This window comes from Callithrix jacchus, chromosome 7 (genome assembly GCF_049354715.1).
Source record: "Callithrix jacchus isolate 240 chromosome 7, calJac240_pri, whole genome shotgun sequence".
Taxonomy (NCBI): domain Eukaryota; kingdom Metazoa; phylum Chordata; class Mammalia; order Primates; family Cebidae; genus Callithrix; species Callithrix jacchus.
The window spans coordinates 59,599,766-59,620,868 of NC_133508.1; the positions used below are offsets into that span (position 1 = coordinate 59,599,766).

The 21,103-nt window shown below is 52.6% G+C and overlaps 1 protein-coding gene across 7 annotated transcripts in view; it reads left to right on the plus strand.

Annotated features, from left to right (window-relative positions):
* Positions 1-21,103, plus strand: part of EPHB2 (EPH receptor B2) — a 203,964-nt gene that overhangs the window by 133,243 nt on the left and 49,618 nt on the right. The gene's annotated exons all lie outside the window — the stretch shown is intronic.

The following is a 21,103-nucleotide window of genomic DNA, read 5'->3' on the forward strand; positions in this document are numbered from 1 at the left end:
CCCTAAAAATGGAGCAAGGAGCTGCCGGGAGTAGCTTTCTTCTCTTTCAACTTTTTGCCAAGGAGCAGCGTGGCTACAGGCTCTGCATAGCCCAGAGAGGAGGCTCTGCCAGCCCCCCGGGCACCTGTCCCAGAAGCCTAATTACTATCCCTCGATGGGCAGGCAGCTCACTGATTGAGAGTCCTTGGGGGAGCAGCAGTGCTGAAACCATGAAATATTCTGAAGGAAATACATTTATTGCTTTGCAGAAGGCTAACAGCATCTCACTCGTCACCACCTGGCATTTGCATGGGATGTTACTGAAGACTGAAGAACTTGCTCATGGACCCTGTTAGATCGGACTGCCCCTCTCCACCCTCACTGTCACCACCCTGTCCATCCATTGTCATCCATGCCTGGACCATGGTGCAGCCTCCTCCCTGGCCTCCCTGGCCCCATAGCCCATTCCTCACTCAGCAGACAGAGGAACTGTTCACATCACAAGCTACTTCCCAGCCCCACTGTTTGCCATCACACCTAGAGCCACATTCAGGCTCCTCTCTCTGGCTGTGGGCCCACGGTTTGGCTTCTTCCTCCTGCTCTGCCCTGTCTCCCCCTCACTTCCCCCTTATTCACCTGCTTCAGCCACCAGACCTCTATGCAGCCTGAAACTGAACCCCAGGCTTATCCACTCCCCCTAAAGAAGAGCCTTTGCACATTCTGTTCCCTCTGCCTTGAATACCCTTCCACGCACTGTCCCCCTAACTCCGCCTAACCGGCACCTTCTTGTCCTTCAGGTCTCAGCTCAGATGCCACATCCTCAGAGAAGCCCCCTCTGACCATCAGCCAAGGCAGCCCCCCAGCACTCTCCAGCACATCGCCCTGTGTTTATCTCATGCCTGCTTATTTTTCATCTTCCCCATTCGATTAGAAACTCTCAAGTAGGACGCTAGCTGTTTTGCTTGTGGCTGTATCTGAGCAAGTGGAACATGTGGTAGGGCATCATATCTGCTGAATGAAGGATCCCTGCAAGGAGAAATCAGTGATACTAACGGCCGCTTACTGAGCCCCTGCATGTCCATGGCACCATCCAGGCTATAACCTCATTCTATCCTCACAGTATAAAGCCCTGCAAGGGAGTGTCCCCATTTTACACCTGAGGAAACTGAGGCTCTGGGGGTTCAAGCAACTTTGCCAAGACCATGCAAGGAGCAAGAAGCAGAGACCTAGGTCTGTGTAATCCTGAGTCCTTGCTCTTGCCCCTGTGCTGTTTAGTGTTTGTTTTTTCCTAACTTATATTTTAGGTTCAGGGGTACATGTGATAAATTGCATGTCACAGGGGTTTGGTGTACAGATTTTTTCATCAACCCTGGTGACAAGCATAGTATCCAATATGTAGTTTTTTGATCCTCTCCCTTCTCCCATCCTCCACCCTCAAGTAGGTCCCAGTGTCTGTCTCTTGTTCTCTTGTTCCCTTTTTTCATTCTTTCTTTCTTTTTTTTTGCGACCAAGTCTCACTCTGTTGCCCAGGCTGGAGTGCAGTGGCACAATCTTGTCTCACTACAACCTCCGCCTCCTGGATTGAAGGGATTCTCCTGCCTCAGTCTCCTGAGTAGCTGGGATTACATGCACCCACCACCATGCCTGGCTAATTTATGTATTTTTTGTAGAGACGGGGTTTTGCCATGTTAGCCAGGCTAGTCTCAAACTCCCGACCTCAAGTGATCGCCCTACGTCAGCCTCCCAGGGTGCTAGGATTACAGGCGTGAGCCGCTGTGCCCAGCCTCTTGTTCCTTTCTCTGTGTCTGTGTATATTCAGCCTTTAGTTTCCACTTAGAAGTGAGAACACGCGGTATTTGGTTTTGTGTTCCTGCGTTAGTTCACTTAGGATAATGGCCTCCAGCTCCCTCCATGTTGCTGCAAAGGACATGATCTCATTCTTTTTTGTGGCTGTGTAGTATTCCCTGGTGTATATGTACCACATTTGCTTTATTCAGTCTACTGTTCATGGCATTTAGGTTGATCCCATGACTTAATAGTTCTGCAGTGAACATATGTGTGCATGTGTCTTTATGGTAGAACAATTTATATTGCTTTGGGCATATACCCAGTATTGGGATTGTTGGGTCAAATGGTACTTCTGTTTAAGTTCTTTGAGAAATTGCTACACTGCTTTCCACAATGGCTGAGCTAACGTAGCTTGCTATGTTATTAAAACACACATTATTGCCCATGTTTAACACATAGGAGGACAGACACTCAGAGAGGTATGCTCATGTGCGCAAAAGCCTCAGCCAGGAAGAGCAGGGCTGGGATTGGAACCCAGAGTGCTGCTGTCTCTGCAGGGGCAGGGGCTGGCAGGAGACCCAGGCAACTGAGAGGCTAGCCCAGCCAGGCAGCTGTCTACAGCGAGAGGGGCCTCGGGGGTAGGTAGGAGGCTGTCTAGTTTGACAGCAGGGTCTAAGTGCTTCACAGGTATTAGCCATCTTCTCGACAACCTTAGGAGGGAGAGTGTTATTATCCCCAGTTTGCTGGTGGAAAAACTGCGGCACGGAGAAGTTATGTGATTAACTCAAGGTCATTAAGGAAGTGGCGGTGCTGGCTCAGCACATGCTCAGCTACCCTCAGCGCAGCACTGTTTCTCTGGGGAGATGAAGCTGGGCCAGGAGCCCCTAGGAAGTCCCCAAGAATGAAGCCTGTAGCCCCCTAGAGCCCAGGGCCAGCATCCTTGGGACCTTGACTGATCCCAGCCCTTTGGGGTCCTTGGTCAGATCAAGAGGGCACTAGGTCCTGCCTGCATCTGAAGGCCTTTGGCAGCTCAGCCCCCTGCAAGGTACTCGGGCCCTGGAACCAGGCAGCAGGGGCAGACCCTGGCTCTGCCCACACCAGATATGTGTGCTCCCGGCCAGGCCACTTGAATGCTCAGAGCCTCAGTTTCCTCAGCTGTAAAGCAGAGCCAGGAGTTCGTCAGGACGTTGTGATGAGAGCAGGGGAGGTGACAGCACTGAGGTAGGCCCCATCCAGCCTGGAGTCCCACTCCCTGAGTGGTGAGGGAGCGGTGGCTGAAAGCACGTGGCATCTAGCTCAGTTTAAATCCCTGCTCTGCCACTCACTGCATCAGTGACATTGGACAAGCGACTTACCTCTCTATGCCTATATCCCTTGTAAATGGAGATAATTATAGTATAATTTGAGATTACATGATTAATCCATATAACACACTTAAAACAGCACCTGCCCTGTGTGAACCATCGTTTAATAGAAGATAAATGTTAAAACATTAGTTCTGGCCTCTTTTGTAACTAAGGAGACCCTCCTAAGGAGGGCTGCCGTGAGGTCAGAGAAAATGAGCGAGGAAGTTCTGGCCTCAAGCCCTTACTTGGTGACAGCTGGGCTATCTTTACAGGCTGCCCTTCACCGCACGTTGCCTCCTGACTCCTCATCTCCAGCTTTCTCAAGGATTAGTCCCTGTCTGTGGGTGCTAGAGCTAAGTGCTTGTCAAGTTTATGAACTTTCAGAACCATTTTAGAAGCAATCAGGCCTCCCTATTTTTATAAAGGCTGAGATGAGAATGGTCTGTAAGATTAGAAGTTTGTCATTTTCCTCTGCTTTGATTCTCTCTCTCTCTCTACACACACACACACACACACACACACACACACACAGAGCACAGCAGCCCCAGGCCCTATAAACACATTGTTCAAATAGAGGAGACATTTAGGAGAAGTCTGAAGCACCATTTAAAGGTGATTGCTCTAAATGGCCACGCCTACAATTTGTCATAAAGTCTCCCGACTGTTGGCCAAAGATCACTTGTGCTGCAAATCTTGCTGTTGGCTTGTCATTTTCAACTTTTGACCCCTTAAAACTGGGAAGCTGTGGGATCTTGGTAAGTTTTGGGGATGTATTTTAAAGTAAATTGTTAAGAAGCCGTTTGGCCCTGGGAAAGTTTGAGATCCATTAGACCCTAAGGAGCCCTGCAGAGGAGCCTGGAATGCCCAGGTACCTGCTCTGCTGCAAAGTACTTAATGATTCAAGAATGTCCCAGGGCAAGGCTGGGCCCGGTGGCTCACGCCTGTAATCCTAGCACTTTGGGAGGCCAAGGCAGATGGATCACCTGAGATCAGGAGTGTGAAACCAGCCTGGCCAATATGGTGAAACTCCATCTCTACTAAAAATACAAAATAGCCAGGTGTAGTGGCGCACACCTGTAGTGCCAGCTACTCTGGAGGCTGAGGCAGAAGATTTGCTTAAACCCGGAAGGTGGAGGTTGCAGTGAGCCAAGATCACACCACTGCACTCCAGTCTGGTGACACAGTTAGACTTCGTCTCAAAAAAAAAAAGAAATGTCCCAGGGCAAGGACTGTGCAGGCTTCTTCCTGATTCCTCCAGAGGTTCACAGAGCACCCTGCCATAGACGGAACCTCCCAATCCACAGGCCGTGGGCACGGAGGGGTTGGCACGCACCTGTTGCTGGGTGGACGGCTTCTTGCCTGTCCAACCTCAGGTCCTGCATCTCCACACTCACAGACTCTGGGTTCCAGCAGGCCCTCAGCCTGGCTGCACAGTTCCCACCCCCACCCCGCTGCCCAGACTGCTCCCTCGGCCTCACCTGCTTCTCCCTTCTTGCTTTTGTCTTGTCATTCTTAGTCTTCCAACGCAGCTCAAGTGTTTTCACCTCCAGGAAACCACAGTGTTACAGACCCCTCCTCTGGGCTCCCAGGCCCAGCGTCTCCTCCTCACACGCTCCGCTGGGCATTGTTTGGAACCTGCTTACTGACCTGGGCATCTTCCCCACCAGGCTGGGAGCCCGCTGAGCTATGGAACCCTAAGCCCAGCCCAGGCACCAGCCTTGAGGAGGTGAGACCATGTGATAGAGCAGTTAAGACCCTGCCTTTGGCCTCAGATGTGATGCTCTCGCTCTCCCCTCCCAGTTCCAACACTGGCTGGGGGTGGGTTACTCAGCCCTGCAGAGCCTCAATCACCTCCTCTAGATGTGGGAATATCAATAGTATTCACAGGGTTGCTGTAGGATTGATGATGCCAGCACACACACTCGATACTTATTAACTCCAAGTCTTCACTGCAGCGTACCTCCTATTAATACATCGATGTTCCAAATGAGGAAACTGAGATGCAAAGAGAATCTGGGGAGCTTGCACAAGGTCAGTGGCAGAGTCAGAGTTCAAGGCTAGAAGGACCCTGACTCCAGAGCCTGTGCCCCTAACCACTGGAAAGCACAGCCGCCTGATAACTTATATGAAGCCTGGAACATAGTATAATAGGTGCTCAGTAAATGGAGGCTGCTGTTTGTAATTAGGTGCTTGGTTCCTCTTTAATGATGAAGACGTGGGCTGGGCACAGCAGGGGAGGAAGGGCTCAAGACCTAGGGGAGGAAGAGAACTGGAGAAAACAAAAAGGAGACAGGAAAGAGTTGAAACTGGGGAGAGGCCATCTGAGGCCAGAGCAGGTGGGCTGGAGTGTGAGGGTGCCAGGGCCCAGGCAGGCTGCCGGAGGAAACGGCCAAGGGCACCAGGCTATGTGGCCATTTGGGCACTGGCCTAGGATCGCCCCTGGCTTCCCTGCTCTTAGAAAATAAAACCCCAAACTCCATCACCGAGCACAAAAAACCCTTTGTGACATAATCCCAGATAGCCTGTCTCACCTCATGTCTGAACCCTTCCTCCATACACCCTGTGCTCCAGTCCCTCCCATGCCTCCAGCACACGCTGTTCTGCCTGTCTGAAATGTGTGTGGTCTCTTCAGACCCTGACAGACTCCTGCTCATCCTTTAATACCCTATTCAAATGGCGCCTCCTCTGGAGAGCCTTCCTTGGTACTCCTAGCTAATCATACTCTCTCTCTCTCCTGCTAGACAGTGAGCCTCAAGGCCAGGGGCCGTGTCTTATTCAACTCTGTGCCTAGTGCCTGACACAGAGCTGGGCACAAAGTGATCACTGAGAAAATGCTTGCTGAGTTTTTTATGGGAAAATCTATCCTCAGATCAAGGGCAGGCCCACGTGGAACCACACACATGATCGCAAATCCCCAGCGTCCAGGAGGGCTTAGATTTGGAGGTAGGAGCAGAGTGAGAATAAGACAAGAACTCATACTTCTCAGGGATCCATACTAGGGAGTGTTTCAGGACAAGTAGGGGTCCAGAATTCTGCTGTGTGCCTGTCACTGCTGCGGAGAGAATTCATACCAGGGACTTCACCCTGGACCTCTCCAGCACCACTCGGAGTTAGCGGAAAACAAGCTAGAAGCCTGAGATGGTCTGTCCACTATTGCTCGGTAGACCTCCTTAAAATGTGGAGCCCAAAGCTAGCCCTGCCAGAGCTACCAGGAGGATGCTGGCTGTCACTCTACTTCTACTCTTACAGCTACAATCACACTGACTTTTTCAGCAGCTTTTGGCTTGTGGTCAACTCAAACCCCCAGATCTTTTTCACTGGGATGTCTGCCAAGCCACATCTTGTGCATTTGATTTATGGCTTGGGTTAGCTGAGGCCTTCTCCTGCTCCCTAGAAGCCAACAGGAGGAAGGCGACGGGTTCTGTACCCCTAGGAGGGAGAGCGATTCCAGGCCTCCCAGTCAAGATCCTTGGCGTTTGTATTTCCTAATCCCTTCCCCCTAAGGTGCCAAATGCTGAGACCTCTTGAGTGAGATTTTCTTTAGCATTCAAGTCACAGGCCACCGGGGCTCAAGCAGACCCACCTTCTGGGTGTCTAGGGGATGCAGTGGTTCTGGAAGGCACCCAGACAAGGCAGGGAGAGAAAGGCAGGTGGTGGAGGCCAGTCTTCTGAGCTTGGTGTTTGTGTGCACTGGGGATGGCCCTTCCTGGCTCGGAGCCTCCATTTCTCATCTGTACAATGTGGGTGACAAGTCTCCAACATCATGGCACTGTGAGGACAGAGATGCCCAGGCAGGAAGTCCCTCCCAGGGATTAGTACTTCTTTCTGTCTGGGGTCATAGGCAGCTGGGGCCAAGAGCAAATGGATATTGAGTCTCTGAATACCCCGCTCCCATTGCTGCTGCGCTGATGAGTGACCGCAGCACTGAGATTTTCCCACCTTTGTAAATATCGTTCCTGCTGAGCTGAATGCTCTTCTCCTCTGGTGTTGCCTCTTCAGTGTCACCTTCACAGAAAGGCCCTTCTGCCCACCGTCCCTAAACTGCTCCCTCCAAGGTCAGATCTCAGCCCTTGTCTGTCTCCTTCATGGCCTGTCAGAGGTGTGCATGTCATTTCTGTCTGTTGCTTCTTTCCCTCCGTCTCTCACCCACTAGACTGTCAACTCCATGAGGTCAGGGACCATGTCTGCTCAGTCCCTGCTGTTCCCTGCCCCACACATAACCAGGACCCAGCAGTGTATGTGGAACGACCATTGTACATTTCAGAATGTTCTCTAGGGCTTTAGCAACAAATTCTAACTGTGGGATCCAGGAGACCAGGGAATCCATCCAGAACCAAAGACAGGGCAGAGAGGACTAAACAAAACATGTTTAGTCCTCTCTGCCCTGAGCAAGGCCTCAGTTTCCCTAACTGCAAAATGAAATGATAAAGACCTCCAAAGTCCTTTGAGCTCTGAAAGACTCTTAAGTCAGCATAGGAAGGGGGAGATCATTGTATTGAATGGTATTGCCTCTTAGATTGAAAAAAAAAAAAAAACCTCTGCTAGGAATCTCTCTTGCTCTGTCACTTTCTCCACTGGCCTGTAAAAAAAAAAAAGAAAGAGAGAAAACTGCTCTGCGCAGGCCCAGGCCTGCAGAACCCACACTGAAAGAGTTCACAGGTGCCCTCCTTCCCCGGGCCCGGGTGGAGGGGCTCTGAAAGGTGTGTGGCAGCAGCGTCCCCGGGGGGTCCAGGGGTTTGTTGCCTTAACCAAGCTCACCAAGCAGGTAAAAAATTCCAGACATGTTCTCTGCTGACAGCTAATTGTGTCCTTTATTAATGACCATGGGTTTCTTGGGGCAGGTGGGAGGAGGGAGGAGGCCAGTCTCAGCCCGGGTCGGGGGCTCCCTCAGGTGGAGCTGATGACCACATTTCTGGATCCTGTAGAAGGGAAGTGCTAGAGGAGGTGACCCTGAAAAAGCACCCCCGCCTTCTGGAGGGGGAGGGGCTTTCCCAGGCTCCCCAAATCCCAGCAGGGGTGGCCAGCAGCAGACACCGCCAGAATGATGCAGGGATTTAGGAATCTGGGAGCCAGGGTTCTGGGCCCTGAGTTCTCCTCTCAAAACACAGCCAGCAAGGTACAATGGATGGCCTGAACAGGGGACCTGCACTCAGGATGGCTTGGGAGGTGCTCCCAGCTCTGTCAGGTCCCCCTCACCCTCACAGGACCAGGACTGGGCCTGCCAGGCCTTACCTCAGTGGCGCATTACACCACCTGTCAATACAGCAGCCAGATGTGCGGGAGGGGCCTGGCCCTGCCAGACGTGTCAAGCTTTGCAAACACATCCGGCTTCCCCTCAGGCACATTGTGATTATTGTTTAACACTTGCTATTCCCGCATCTGTGAGTCCCAGGGATTACAGGCTGGGAGGCTGCAGCCTTATGAACCCTGTGGCAGTGATAGTCTCCAGCTCGGGGGAAGGGGATATTCAATAGGTCCCCATTTTCTCAGGAGGTGAGTTCCGGAGAGGGGCACAGAAATGAAATGACCGAACCAGGACTTGAGCCAGGCAGGAGGAACGGCGCATGTGAAGGCCATGAGGCTAGGCTAGCAGAAGTTGGGTGTTCTCAGGGCAGCCAGGAGGTCAGTGTGGCTCAGATGGAGTGGACAAGAGGCCAGGCAGGTGGAGGGGAGTTCAGAGAGAAAAAGGAAGCTTTGTAGGCTATTGTCTGGAGGGGGGTTGTTTGTTGGAATTCATCTTTGTTTATAGACAGGGTCTTGCTCTGTTGCCCAGGTTGGAGTGCATCTTAGCTCACTGCAACCTCAACCTCCCAGGCTCAAGAGATCCTCCCACGTCAGCCTCCGGAGTATCTGGAACCACAGGCTCCTGCCACCACATCCGGCTCATTTTTTTAAAAATTTTGTAGGCTGGGCACGGTGACTCATGCCTGTAATCTCAGCACTTCAAGAGGCCAAGGTGGGCAGATCACAAGGTCAGGAGATCGGGACCATCCTGGCTAACATGGTGAAACCCTGTCTCTACTAAAAATATAAAAAATTAGCCGGACATAGTGGCATGTGCCTGTAGTCCCAGCTACTCAGGAGGCCGAGGCAGGGGAATCGCTTGAACCCAGGAGGCAGAGGTTGCAGTGAGCCGAGATCCCACCACTGCACTCCAGCCTGGGTGACAGAGAGACTTTGTGTCAAAAAAAAAAATTGTAGAGTCAAAGTCTGACTATGTTGCTCAGACTGGTCATAAACTCCTCAGTTCGAGGGATCCTCTCGCCTTGCCTCCCAAAGTGCTAGGATTGCAGGTGTGAGCCACCATGCCCAGGCTGTTGGTTTTTACCTCAAGTGAGGTGGAAACTATTGGAGGTCTTTGGGCAACAGGAGCTCATTGCTGTTCTGCAGGTTCCTTCTGGCTGCTGTGGAAGGCTAAATGCAGCTGGAGGAGAGCAGGGACATGAGAGAGCAAGGGAGAAAGCCAGGAAGCCAGTGGGACTTCTGCCAGGATATGATGATGCTCCTGCTCCCCTGCCCCTCTCTTCCCTCAGCTCTGGGCATCAGCACAGCTGGGCTCCAACCCCAGCTCTGCCAGACACTCACTTGCTATGCAACCTCAGGCAAGTCCCTGTTCCTGTCTGGGTCATGTATTTTGTAGTCATAAAATAAGGAGCTTAGCCCAGAAGATCATGAAAGTTCTGCTGACTTCCAATGTCCGAGACCCTGCCTGACACCCCAGCCTCATCTCCTTCCTCTCCTGGCCTTGAATCTCACGTTCTAGCAACCCTGACCTATTTGTAGGTCGTGCACACCGCGCCCGTTTCATGCCTCTGTGCCTCTGCACAGTCCCTCTCCCTGTGGCACCCTCTCCCACCAGCAGCCCTGCGCAGAAGCCTGTGTTCCTCAGCACGTCTCCAGCTTGGGGGCATCTCCTCCAGAGCTTGACCCGCTCCCCTTTCTCAGTGCCCTGCATATTTTCATGATTTTCAGGAGACAATAGAATGAAGTGGCTGTGCAGTCGGAGCTGGCCTCAAATTCCAGCTGCATATCTGGAGTTGTTCATGTTTTCGAGCCTTCGTGTCCTCATCTGTAAAATAGAGATCATCATATTCTTACTCCCAGAGTCAAGGTGAAGATGCAGCGACATTGTTAAGCACTTACCCCAGTGCCTAGCACGTAGTAGCTAGGATTTTTGAAGTCAGATTCTAGCTGCAGAGAAAGAGCCATTGAATGAATGGGAGGGGGGTTACCCTGCACAGTGCGGCCCCAGATTCCCAGAAGAGCTTCAGCTCGGACCCCAGGACAACCTCCCAGCAGCTGATGTTGGGGAAGAGGTTCCTGCCCACCCCTTCTGTCACCAGCTCCTCCAACAGGGCTCCGTCCACGCTGCCTGCCGGCAGCCACACAACACTTGGAAATGTCCTTCCTTAATTGCTTCACCAGAGTGGGGAGTCACCCCGCAGGCAGATAATTAAAAAGTTCAGAGCTTGATTAATTGGGAGGAAATTGGAGGAATGGGGCTGCCTGCTGGGAGGGCGGGAGCTCTCAGCCCCCACTGTGGGGGAGCTGGGATATCCTGAAGGGAGGCAGGCCAGAGCTGGGGCTGAGGGCAACGCGGGGGTCCAGGGGCTGGGCGGGCCAGGCCATGAAACACCCTCACCAGCTCACCAGCCTTCACAGACTGTGGGGTTCGGTGTCTGGCTCCCCTGGGAGACTGTGAGCTCCCCCTGCAACTGGGGAACAGAGCAGTCAGGAAAGTCCTGGTTGCTCTGGCCATGGGGCCAGGGGACCTACAGGCCTTGCAGCCTGTCCCTCAGAGAGCTCTATGCCAGGCAGTCAGCAGAGGTGCAGTGGCTGCCCTCTCGGAGCTCACAGCTGACCAGAGGAGGGGGATGGGAGGTGGAAAGACAGATGTTGATCAAATGCCAAGGACAAAGATAGGGTGCCTTGAGAGCCTGTCACCAGAGGACTCCAGAGGCCTCAAGCAAAGTCTCTAGTCCACAGATAAGCTGAATGAACTTAAGCACAAGATTCCACCTTTCTGGGCCTCAGTCAGTCAGTCAACAAACAATTCCTGAAGCCTCTATTGATCACCTCTCAGCCAGACACTGGGGCTGGTGCCAGCCCCCGGGGTTACCCACCATCACGATCACTGTGCTCACAGCCTAGTAGAAGAGGCAGACAGTCACCATCCTGTCTACTCAGGCAGTAGCAGAGGTGCAGTGCCAGGCTCTAGGAATGCCTAGGAGAGAGGCCCCAGACCCAGCCCTGGTGGGGGATATCCTAGAAAAGGACCAACACCTGAGTCGGGCTGGAGTGAGATTTGAAGGACGAGGAGGAGTTGGGCGGGAACTGGGACAGTGTGTGAGGCAGAGGGAACAGTCTGAGCAAAGGCCCAGAGGCAAGACCAGGTATAGCTTGTTCCCAGATCTGGCAGTGCCTGCGGTGGCTGGAGCTCGAGGTGTGATTGGGAGCGTGAGGGAGCTGAAGCTGGACGGGCGGCCCGTGGAGGGGAGGCCGAAGCAGGCTGGACTCTCCCCAGGCATGAGGGAGCCACCAAAGGGTCTCGAGCAGAGGAGTGACTCGACAGATGGTAGCGGTAGGGGCCTGGCTGGTGAGGCCTGGGTGCCCCTCAGGCAAAGGGAAGGCATGTTCGTGCAGCTCCCCGCCTCAGCCTTCTGACTTCTGTGGTCCTGCCAACTGCTGGCTGGGATCCACAAAGCTGGGTCCCAGCAGGGGCAGGCAGGGGGAACCTGGGTACTGGGGCAGGATGACTGACAGCCCCTGGGTGGTCCCTGTGGGAGCTACCCCAGTAGGGGCATGGCCCTGAGGCACTTGCTGGACTGAAGCTGTCTTGTCTAAGAAGGGGGAAGAGGGAGGAAGGGAAGGAGTAAATGGACAAGAAGGGAAACCTTTCGCCAAGTGGGAAGGAGCTCCAGGGACCTTGAGGACAGGGGTTTTGGAAAGCACATGGATGAAGGTTGGGCACAGTGGCTCAGGCCTGTAATCCCAGCACTTAGGGAGGCCAGGATGGGAGGATCACTTGAGCCCAAGAGTTTAAGACCAGCCTGGGTGACATGGTGAAACCCTATCTCTACAAATTATACCAAAATTTAGCCAGACATGGTGATGTGCACCTGTAGTCCCAGCTACTCAGGAGGCTGAGGTGGGAGGATCACATGAGCACTGGAAGTCCAGGCTGCAGTGAGCTGTGATTGCGCCACTGCACTGCAGCCTGGGTGATAAAGTGAGGCCTTGCGGAGGCACGCGCTCTGACCCGAAATCTCTTCGTGATTTAGACAGGGTGTTTCTTTTCTGTGAGCCTCAGTTTCCTCATCTCTAAAATGGGAATAACACCTCCATTGCACAGGGAGGACATGGACCAGGGAGGCTCCTGGCCCAGCACTGGGCACATCCTAGGCATGCGGTTCTTAGAAGCACCTCCTCTCCATCTCAGGAGGTAGCAGCCTGCTTTCAGCACAGCTTTGCCCACAGTATGGAGGAGGACCGGGCATCCTGCCCAGCCCAGCCCAGCCCAGAGGGACTGACTCTGCTGAGTTAACCTCGCAGCAAAACCAGGAAGCATGCAAAATGCAAAAGCCACTTTGCATGAGGCAGACCCCAAAACCCCACCCAGTCAGCCACAGGAACACTGCAAACCCAGCCCTGCCCTACACACAGCACAGTCCCTGAAAATATGCAAATCAGTCTTTCCACAGTTCAAAGAGAATATAAGGGCCCAGCACTGGGTATCTGAGCCACCGACAGCTGGAGTCCCAACCTGGAAGAAGCCATAGAGAGGGTGCCAGGCAGCGCCTTCCTTGGACCAGTAGAGCCAGAGTGGTCCAGAGGCCCAGTGTGGGGAAGAAGTGTCCTGGGATCACAGAGCAAATGCCAGTGAAGCCGCCAGCCCCCCTACTCTGGGGCCAGGACTCTTTTCTCTATCCAGTCAAACTCCTCTCCCCAGCTGAAACCCAGAACTTACTTTCTAGAGATTCCAAGGAAGGAAAGCGAGCTGGCTGCACTTCAAACCTGCCACTGCTGACCCCAGAACCCGCTCCCTGGCCCCTCTGCCCACAGCAGCCAGCAGGTAAGCCTGGTTAAAGGAAGGCATCTCAGCCCCCTGCTTAGTCACGGCCTCTTATGTTCCAGGGCTGAGGCCTTTTGTCTCAAAGTCCCGGTACCTGGCACCTACTAGGGACTCAGTAAATGCCTGTAGAATAAATTTACAACTCACTATCTCCCCAGCTAGACCTGAACTTCTGAAGACAGGGACTGTGTCTTCTTTATCTCCAGAGCTTAGCACATAGCAAATGGAAGCCAAGAATGAATGAATATAATAATAGCCAACACTTACATAGCACTTACCCTGAGCCAGGCAGACACTGCTACTGGTGCTTTACTTTCGTTAACTTGTTTAATCTTCCCAACAAATATAGTCAATATTATTATTATTCCCATTGTACAGACAAGAAACTTAGGCACAGAGAGGTAACTTGCCTGTGGTCACACAGTTAATGAGAGACAGGACTGGGATTAAGCCCTGGCCATGGCCAGGTTCAATTTCATCAGACCTCGTGCTCAGGTCTGGGGAGTAGGAACTCAACCCCAGGATACAGACCTTTTCAGATGCCACCTCTACCCAGAGCCACAGGCGGAGCCCTCTGGTCTACAAGACTCCAAGGAAAACAGAGGTGCTCCTTCCAAGCCTTGGCAGCCTGACACGCTGGGCCCGACCCAGCGATTGACTCCGAGGTGGCATCAGTTGTTGTTGGGATTAAGCTGGAGTCCCTGGGAGGAGAGGGGGAGCAGAGGCAGCAGGCCAGCCATTGAGGCTTTGAGGATCATCCGGTGCCAATTAGCAGCCCCACCATGCCAGGCCCAGATGGAGTCCTGCCTCGGCCTGACTCAGGGCTCACTCGGTCAATTATCACCTATCCCCGGAGCCCAGGGGGCAGGCGGGGAGAAAATCTGTTTCCCTGTAATCCTCCCTCCTTTCCCCGGCCCGCTGCCATCCTGCCCTGGGTTGCCTGGCCAAGAGCTCTGGGCGATTGCAGAAGGCCAGTGCTGACTGGCTGCTTTGGGCCCTGAGTTTGAGCTCTGGGCGATTGCAGAAGGCCAGTGCTGACTGGCTGCTTTGGGCCCTGGGTTTGAGGACCAGGCCTTACCTCTGCCCTGCTGAGAGGCTTCAGCAAATCCTGTCCCCTCGGCAGGCCTGACAAGATGGTATCCAGCTGTGACACTCACCACTTACTAATTTCTGGGTAGCATTTGGACATAAGGTGTTGTGGATCACAAAGATCTGAGGTCAACCCCAGCTGTCCCATTGACTTGCTATGTGACCTTAGGGCGATCACTTCACTCCCTCTGAGTCTCAGTTTTCTTATCTGTAAAATGGGAATGATCATGGTACCTAGTTGGGTGTGTGGTTTATGGAATAAGTGAGAGAATCCATGTTAAGACACAGCACCAGTCCTGCCACCTGGAAAATACATAATAAATAGGAAGTATTATTGTCATTCCATGCTGGATGAGTAATAATAGCCATTTACGTGACATTTACTGTGTGTTCCAAGTGCTTTGTCTATATCAATCCATTCAAATCCATGGCCCCTCCCCTCGAGTCACTCAGTGTCCAACCCGGAGACAGACCTGCCTTCATTCAGCAAAACTAAATTGGCTGATCACCTTCCATGTGCCAGATCCTGGGCTAGGTGCTGGGGATGCAGAAGTTAAAGACCCAGCCTCTACCCCAACCGAGGTTCACCAACCAGTGGGCAGAACAAAGTCACATGCCATGTTAGTCCTGTGGTGGTCTGGAGCTTGACTTGCAAGAGCCGACTGTGCACATTTTTTCCCAAGTCAGGGTTTAGTGATCTCAAGTTGGTAGCTTGGAATTTGCTCTGGTGGGAGTATTTACACCACACACATGGGCAAACACAATCAATCAGGGCTTCTTTTCCCCTAAACTGCCAGTTTAACAGCACGCCACTGCATACGGAGCATGTCTCGAGTGCTACAGTGGAGGTGTGAGCTGGTGCTATAGGAGAATGGAGGGCAGGCCGCCTAGAAGTGGGCACACACATCGGACATACCAATCCAAGAGCCAGGGAGATGGCAGAGAAGGGCATTCAGGCAAAGGGACCAGTGTATGTGGCCCAGATGTCCAGGGAGCTGCAAGCAGATGAGAGGTGATGGATGGTGCTGGAGAGGTTACCGTAGGGTGGTCAGTTCTCCCAGCTTGCCCAAGACTAAGGGAGTTTCTGGGATACAGGACTTGCAGTTTGAAAACTGAGATGTGTTGGTCAACACCCTGGTCGATAGGTCCCTGGGAAGACCACAGGGCAGAGAGGAATGTGAGCCTAATGATGGGCTGGTAAGATCTGGATGACTCTGCTGGGACCTACATGGGCACGGACTCAGCTAAATACTTTCTCACCCACTTTCTAATCTGATCCTGACGATACCCTATAAAAGGCACATTGATTCAATCAACCTGTATATATCAAGTGCCTACTATGGGCCAGCCACTGTGCTGGGGGCTGGTGAAACAGTGAGGGCCAGACAGGTACTTTCAGTGTAGGAAAAAAGACAACACACACATTTATAAACCATTTTCTAATATATTTACAAATTGTGATGAGGACAAGTAAAGGAAACTGAGACTGAAATGCAACAGTGCAAGAGACAATCACTTTAGCCAGGGTGATCAGGATGGGCCTCTTGGAGGAGGTGGCATTTAAGCTGGGGCCTGAAGGAGAAAAATGAGGCAGCCATGGGAAGAGCAGGGAAAGCATTCTGGGCAGAGGAAATAGCTTGGCCAAAGACGTGGAGGTGAGAAGACGTTTGCTGACCATAGCTGGAAGCACAGGGAGTGAGAGGAGGAGGGGAAGCAGCTGGGAGACCATCAGGACCAACCTCAGAGGCCTTGTAGCCAGACCAGGCATGTGGGTCTATTCTAAGTGCAGTGGGGGTAAATTGCACACAGGTAAGTTTAGACAAGGTGCTGCAGGTCTGATTCATTTTAAACAGATCACTCCAGGGACTGAGGAGGATGGGCAGAGAGGCCAAAATGGAGCAGAGACCCATTCAATGGCTCTTCCTGTCATTATTCCATGCAGGCATCATCAGCCCCCTTTCCAGATGAGGAGACTGAGTCTCAGACGGGAGGGGCCTTCCCAAGCCCACACACCTGTCAGAGGGACAACTGCCTTCCCATGACTTCAGGTCTCATTATATTCTTCCCACTTCTGCACATGACACACAGATGCCACCAGGACAGGTGCCTTCCCAGCCCAGAAGCTGGGAGCAGTGTGGCCGGTGGGCACCATGGACAGAGGACCCCCCCCAGACCTCTCAGAGGTAGCTGTTGGGAGCTGAGGCCCTAGCGCATCCTACGGTCACACAGTAGACTTGGGATCAGAATTGGCCTCTGCTACTGAAGAGCTATGCCTGTGTGTTCCTCTCTGGGTCTCAGTTTCTTCAAATGTCAACTGAGGGGGTGGGGCTCAATCCCCTTCCAGCTCCTCATTCATCCACTCATCACTCACTAGGAGCCCAGCATTACACTGGGAGTTTATAGTCCAACCAGATAGACACATTCACAAGCAAGTCATTAAAATAGGCACCGTATACAAAAAAATTAGCCCGGCATGGTGGTGCATGCCTGTAATCCCAGCTACTCGAGAGGCTAAGGCAGGAGAATCGCTTGAACCCAGGAGGCCAAGGTTGTAATGAGTTGAGATCATGCCACTGTACTCCAGCCTGGGTGACAGAGTGAGACTCCATCTCAATAAATAGATGGATGGATGGATAGACAGACAGGTAGGTAGGTAGGTAGGTAGATAGATAGATAGATAGATAGATAGATAGATAGATAGATAGATAGATAGATAAACAAAATAGACACCCTGCCAGGAGGCTCAGGGAAAACTTCCTAGAAGAGACGATGTCTTGAAGGAGTCTAGGAGTTGCCTGATGGTGAAGGGAAGGCATTCTAAGCAATGAGGGAAGATGGACAAGAGCCACTGGTGTGGGGTGGATCTAGGGTGGGCACTGGACCTGGCTGAGTGTGGAGAGCACCAGGCACTGAGGTGGGAGTGGTGGGCAAGTGCCAGACTCCTGGGGCCCAGGGTCCCTGAGGAGTTTGGGCTTCCCATGTCTGCTGAGGAGCTGGTGTGGACATTTTTAAATAGTGGCTTCATTGAGATAAAATTCGCATATCATGCAATTCACCTATTTAAATTGTACAAATCAGGCCGGGCATAGTGACTCACGCCTTCAATCTCAGCACTTTGGGAGGCCAACGCAGATGGATCACTTGAGGTCAGGAGTTTGTGACCAGCCTGGCCAACACGGTGAAACTGTGTCTCTACTGAAAATACAAAATTAGCTGGGCATGATGGCATAGGCCTATAGTCCCAGCTACTCCTGAGGCTGAGGCAGGAGGATCGTTTGAACCCGGGAGACAGAGGCTACAGTCAGCTGATATCGTGCCACTGCACTCCAGCCTGGGTGACAGAGCGAGACTCCATCTCAAAAATAAATAAATAAATTGTCAGTTTAATGGTTTTAGTGTATCCACAGAATTGTGCAACCATCACCACAATCAATTTTAGAACATTTTCATCACCCCAAAAAGAAGCCCTGTTCCCCATTAGCAGCTCTTCCCCCTGCTCGCCTATCCCCAGCCACTGGCAGCCACGAATCGACTTTCTGTCTCTTTCGATGTGGCTGCACTGGGCCTATTTCATATAAATGGAATCCTGCTTTCATGGCTGGCTTCTTCCACTGAGCATGGTGTGTAGGGGTCGCCTGTGACATGCATGTGTCAGTGCTTCTTTCCTTTTCACATCTGAATAGTATTCCAGCGTATGTGCCATTGTGGATTTTTAAGTGACTTGGAAAGGTCTGCACTCTAGAAAGCTGGCTTTGGAGAGTGTGTGGGCGGGAGGAGGCCAGATGGTGTGAGAGGCTGAGGAGTGGGTGGAAAGAGCTTTCTAGATGCCGGCAGCTCGGGGAGCAGCCAAGACAAGACGAGAGACTGCTGAGGAGGGAAGACCTAGTAATTGATTGGCTGCAGGGGACAGGGTGGAGAGTGATGCCACTTCCCAGGACAGAGAAGAGCTAGTTTCATGAAGCACAGTGCCATAGATGCAGAAATAATACAGTGCTCCACTGGGGGTTGTGGGGGTCAAGCCTGGCCAGGTGACAGAGCAAATGAAGGGCGGCTTAGGGCAGGAGTGGCCTGGGGAGTCTGAGAGGGAGCCAGGACACTGTGAGGGGGAGCGGGTAGCTGGGAAGGCAGTCCAGATGGAGGGGCTGGCACCGCGCAGAGGGGAGAGAGAGCAGCCACCCACCAGCCGAGCCCCGGGAATGCCCAGCAGATGGAGGCGGGATGCTGAGCTGGGCAGGGTCTCTTCAGAGAGGAAGCTAGGAGGAGCCTGATCTTTGGGCTGAAACCCTTTGGCATCTCTAAGGATGGTTCTAGACCTTCCTGGAAACCTTGTGCCCCCATTCTACAGAGGAGGAAGCCCGTTCAGAGAGCCCAACTGCTCAACCAAAGCTGGGGCTGCAGCCTGTGTGTCCTGACTGCCCGGAAGCTCTGGGCAGTGCCAAGATGGTGAGGCTGCCCCTTCATCCCAGCCATCAGGGAAGGGTCAGTGCCCAAGAGGAAGGTGAGATGGAGGGCAGGAGGACTCAGGGGACCCAGAGCCAGTGCAGCAAAATGGAGAGAGCCCTGGACAGGGGCCAGAGATTGGAGTTGCGAATCCCTGCCCAACACTCACGAGCTGTTGATGCAAAGTAAGTCACTTAGAGGCAGGATGGTGTGGTGGTTACAGAAGTGGCCTCTGGAGCCAGACCGCCTGGGACTTAAGCCCGGCTCGGCGCTGTAAGCCCACATGCTTAGACAGTTGCTTCACCTCCTTTGCTTTCATGGAGCTGAATGTGAAATCACAGCTGAACATAGCAGTGATTGTGTGTCACAGGGCGGGCAAGGCTTCCATGAGTTAATGCGGGCAAGGTCCTCAGGACCGTGCCAGCACTTAATAAGGACTTACTAGGGCCGGGCGAGGTGGCTCATGCCTGTAATCCCAGCACTTGGGAGGCCAAGGCAGGTGGATCACTTGAGGCCGGGAGTTCTAGACATACCTGGCCAACGTGATGAACCCTCATCTCTACTAAAATACAAAAATCAGCCAGGCATGGTGGCACATGCCTGTAATCTCAGGAGTCTGAGACACGAGAATTGCTTGAGCTCGGGAGGCAGGGGTTGCAGTGAGCCGAGATCACATTGCTGCACTCCAGCCTGGGCAACAGGGCAAGACCCTGTGTCAAAAAAAGGGTACTCAGTAAATGCTGCCACTTGCATATTTACGCTCTGGAGTCCTGGCCTCCCCACCTTCATGATGGAGGCCGTAACCACTCCCCTGAGGGACTCGTTGCCATCCTCATTGGTGTCACTGTGGCCTGTCGGTTGTGTCTAAGTCCTGTCTCCCCCTTGCTGCTCAGCTGGACTGAGATCCCCACAGAGCCTGGTCAGAGTGGCACCAGCCAGCATGGCTGTTGATTGGTATGGTTGCCATCTTTGCTGGCCCACCTGACAGAAGCTCCCACCACGAGATAGGAAATGTAGGGCCCAGGGTGCCATTTTCCAGTGTCCCAGTGGGAGTTGTCCTTGGCTTATGCACTGAGCCCCTACTCCATCCAGTAGGCCCTAGGATCATAGCCACGCCCTTCCCCAACCTGTGCCAGGTACCAGGTCCATCTCCTGTAACCCTCACGGCCACTTTATGTAGTAGATGCTCTTACCAGTGAGAATAGTGTAGCTCAGAGAGGTCAAACAACTTGTCTAAGGTCACTCAGCAAATTGCTTTGGAACCAGATTGCTTAATACTGCCAGGAAGTTCAGCAATATAAAACTCATAACAATCAGAGGAGGCAGATACTATTGTCCCATTGTGCAGATAAGGAAGCAGTTTAAGTGACTTGCCCGAGGCCACACTGCTCACACAGCTGGGTCTGGTATTTGCCAGCAGTCTGCACACAACCAGTATGTTCACTACCTTCCTGCTTGCAGGTCTCCAAAGCCCATGCTCATTCCACTTAGGCAACTCCAAGAAGTATGTATGGGCCGGGTGTGGTGGCTCATGCTTGTAATCACAGCACTCTGGGAGGCTGAGGCAGGAGGACTGTTTGATCCCAGGAGTTCAAGACCAGCCTGAGAAACACAGGGAGACCCCTGTCCCTACAAAAAAAAAAAATTTTTTTAATTTGACAACAACAACAAAAGAAGTATTTACACAACACTTGCTGGGTGCAGGGTCTAAGCTAGGCACAGGACAAGCAGCTGTGAGTCAGACATGGCTCTGATCCTGGGGGAGCTGAGTGCATGGGCAGGGGACCCCCAAAAAATAATGATGGTGGGTAAGTAAAGCACTTTGAACCCAAGCAATGTTCCAGGCACCAAGAAAGGCAGGGTCTCTGAGGCCAGAGCTGGTTGAGGGTTGAGGAAGGGTAGTTTGCTAAGACTTGGACTTGGAAAATCCAACCAAAGGGACAAGACCTGTACCCACTGTCCCATCAATACCACATCACCTCTCTACACTGCCCTTGAAGACGAGGGCTGGAAAAATGAATTAGGGAAATTTATGTTCATTGTTTACCTACACAAACACTGACGTTCAGAGAGGCTGAGTCACTTGCTGAAGAATCCACAGTACCCAGGCATGAAATGTGCTCCAGGTGAGGGCCTGGGGCCTGTGCATGGTTTAGCTGCATGTCATCCCAAGGAGATGAAATGTTTTTTGCAAAGCTCTTTCCTGTCTGCCCACTTATCCCTTGCACAATCCCTGCGAGGTATCACAGCAGAGCTGGGTTCATGAACCCAGCAGGCTGAGGCTGGGTGAGGGGCAGGACCTAGACTCTCAGCCTCCTGATCCTCAGCCCAGGGCCAGCAAGAAGAGGAAGGTGGATTTGAATATGCTTGCACACAAGGTAGTTGCCTC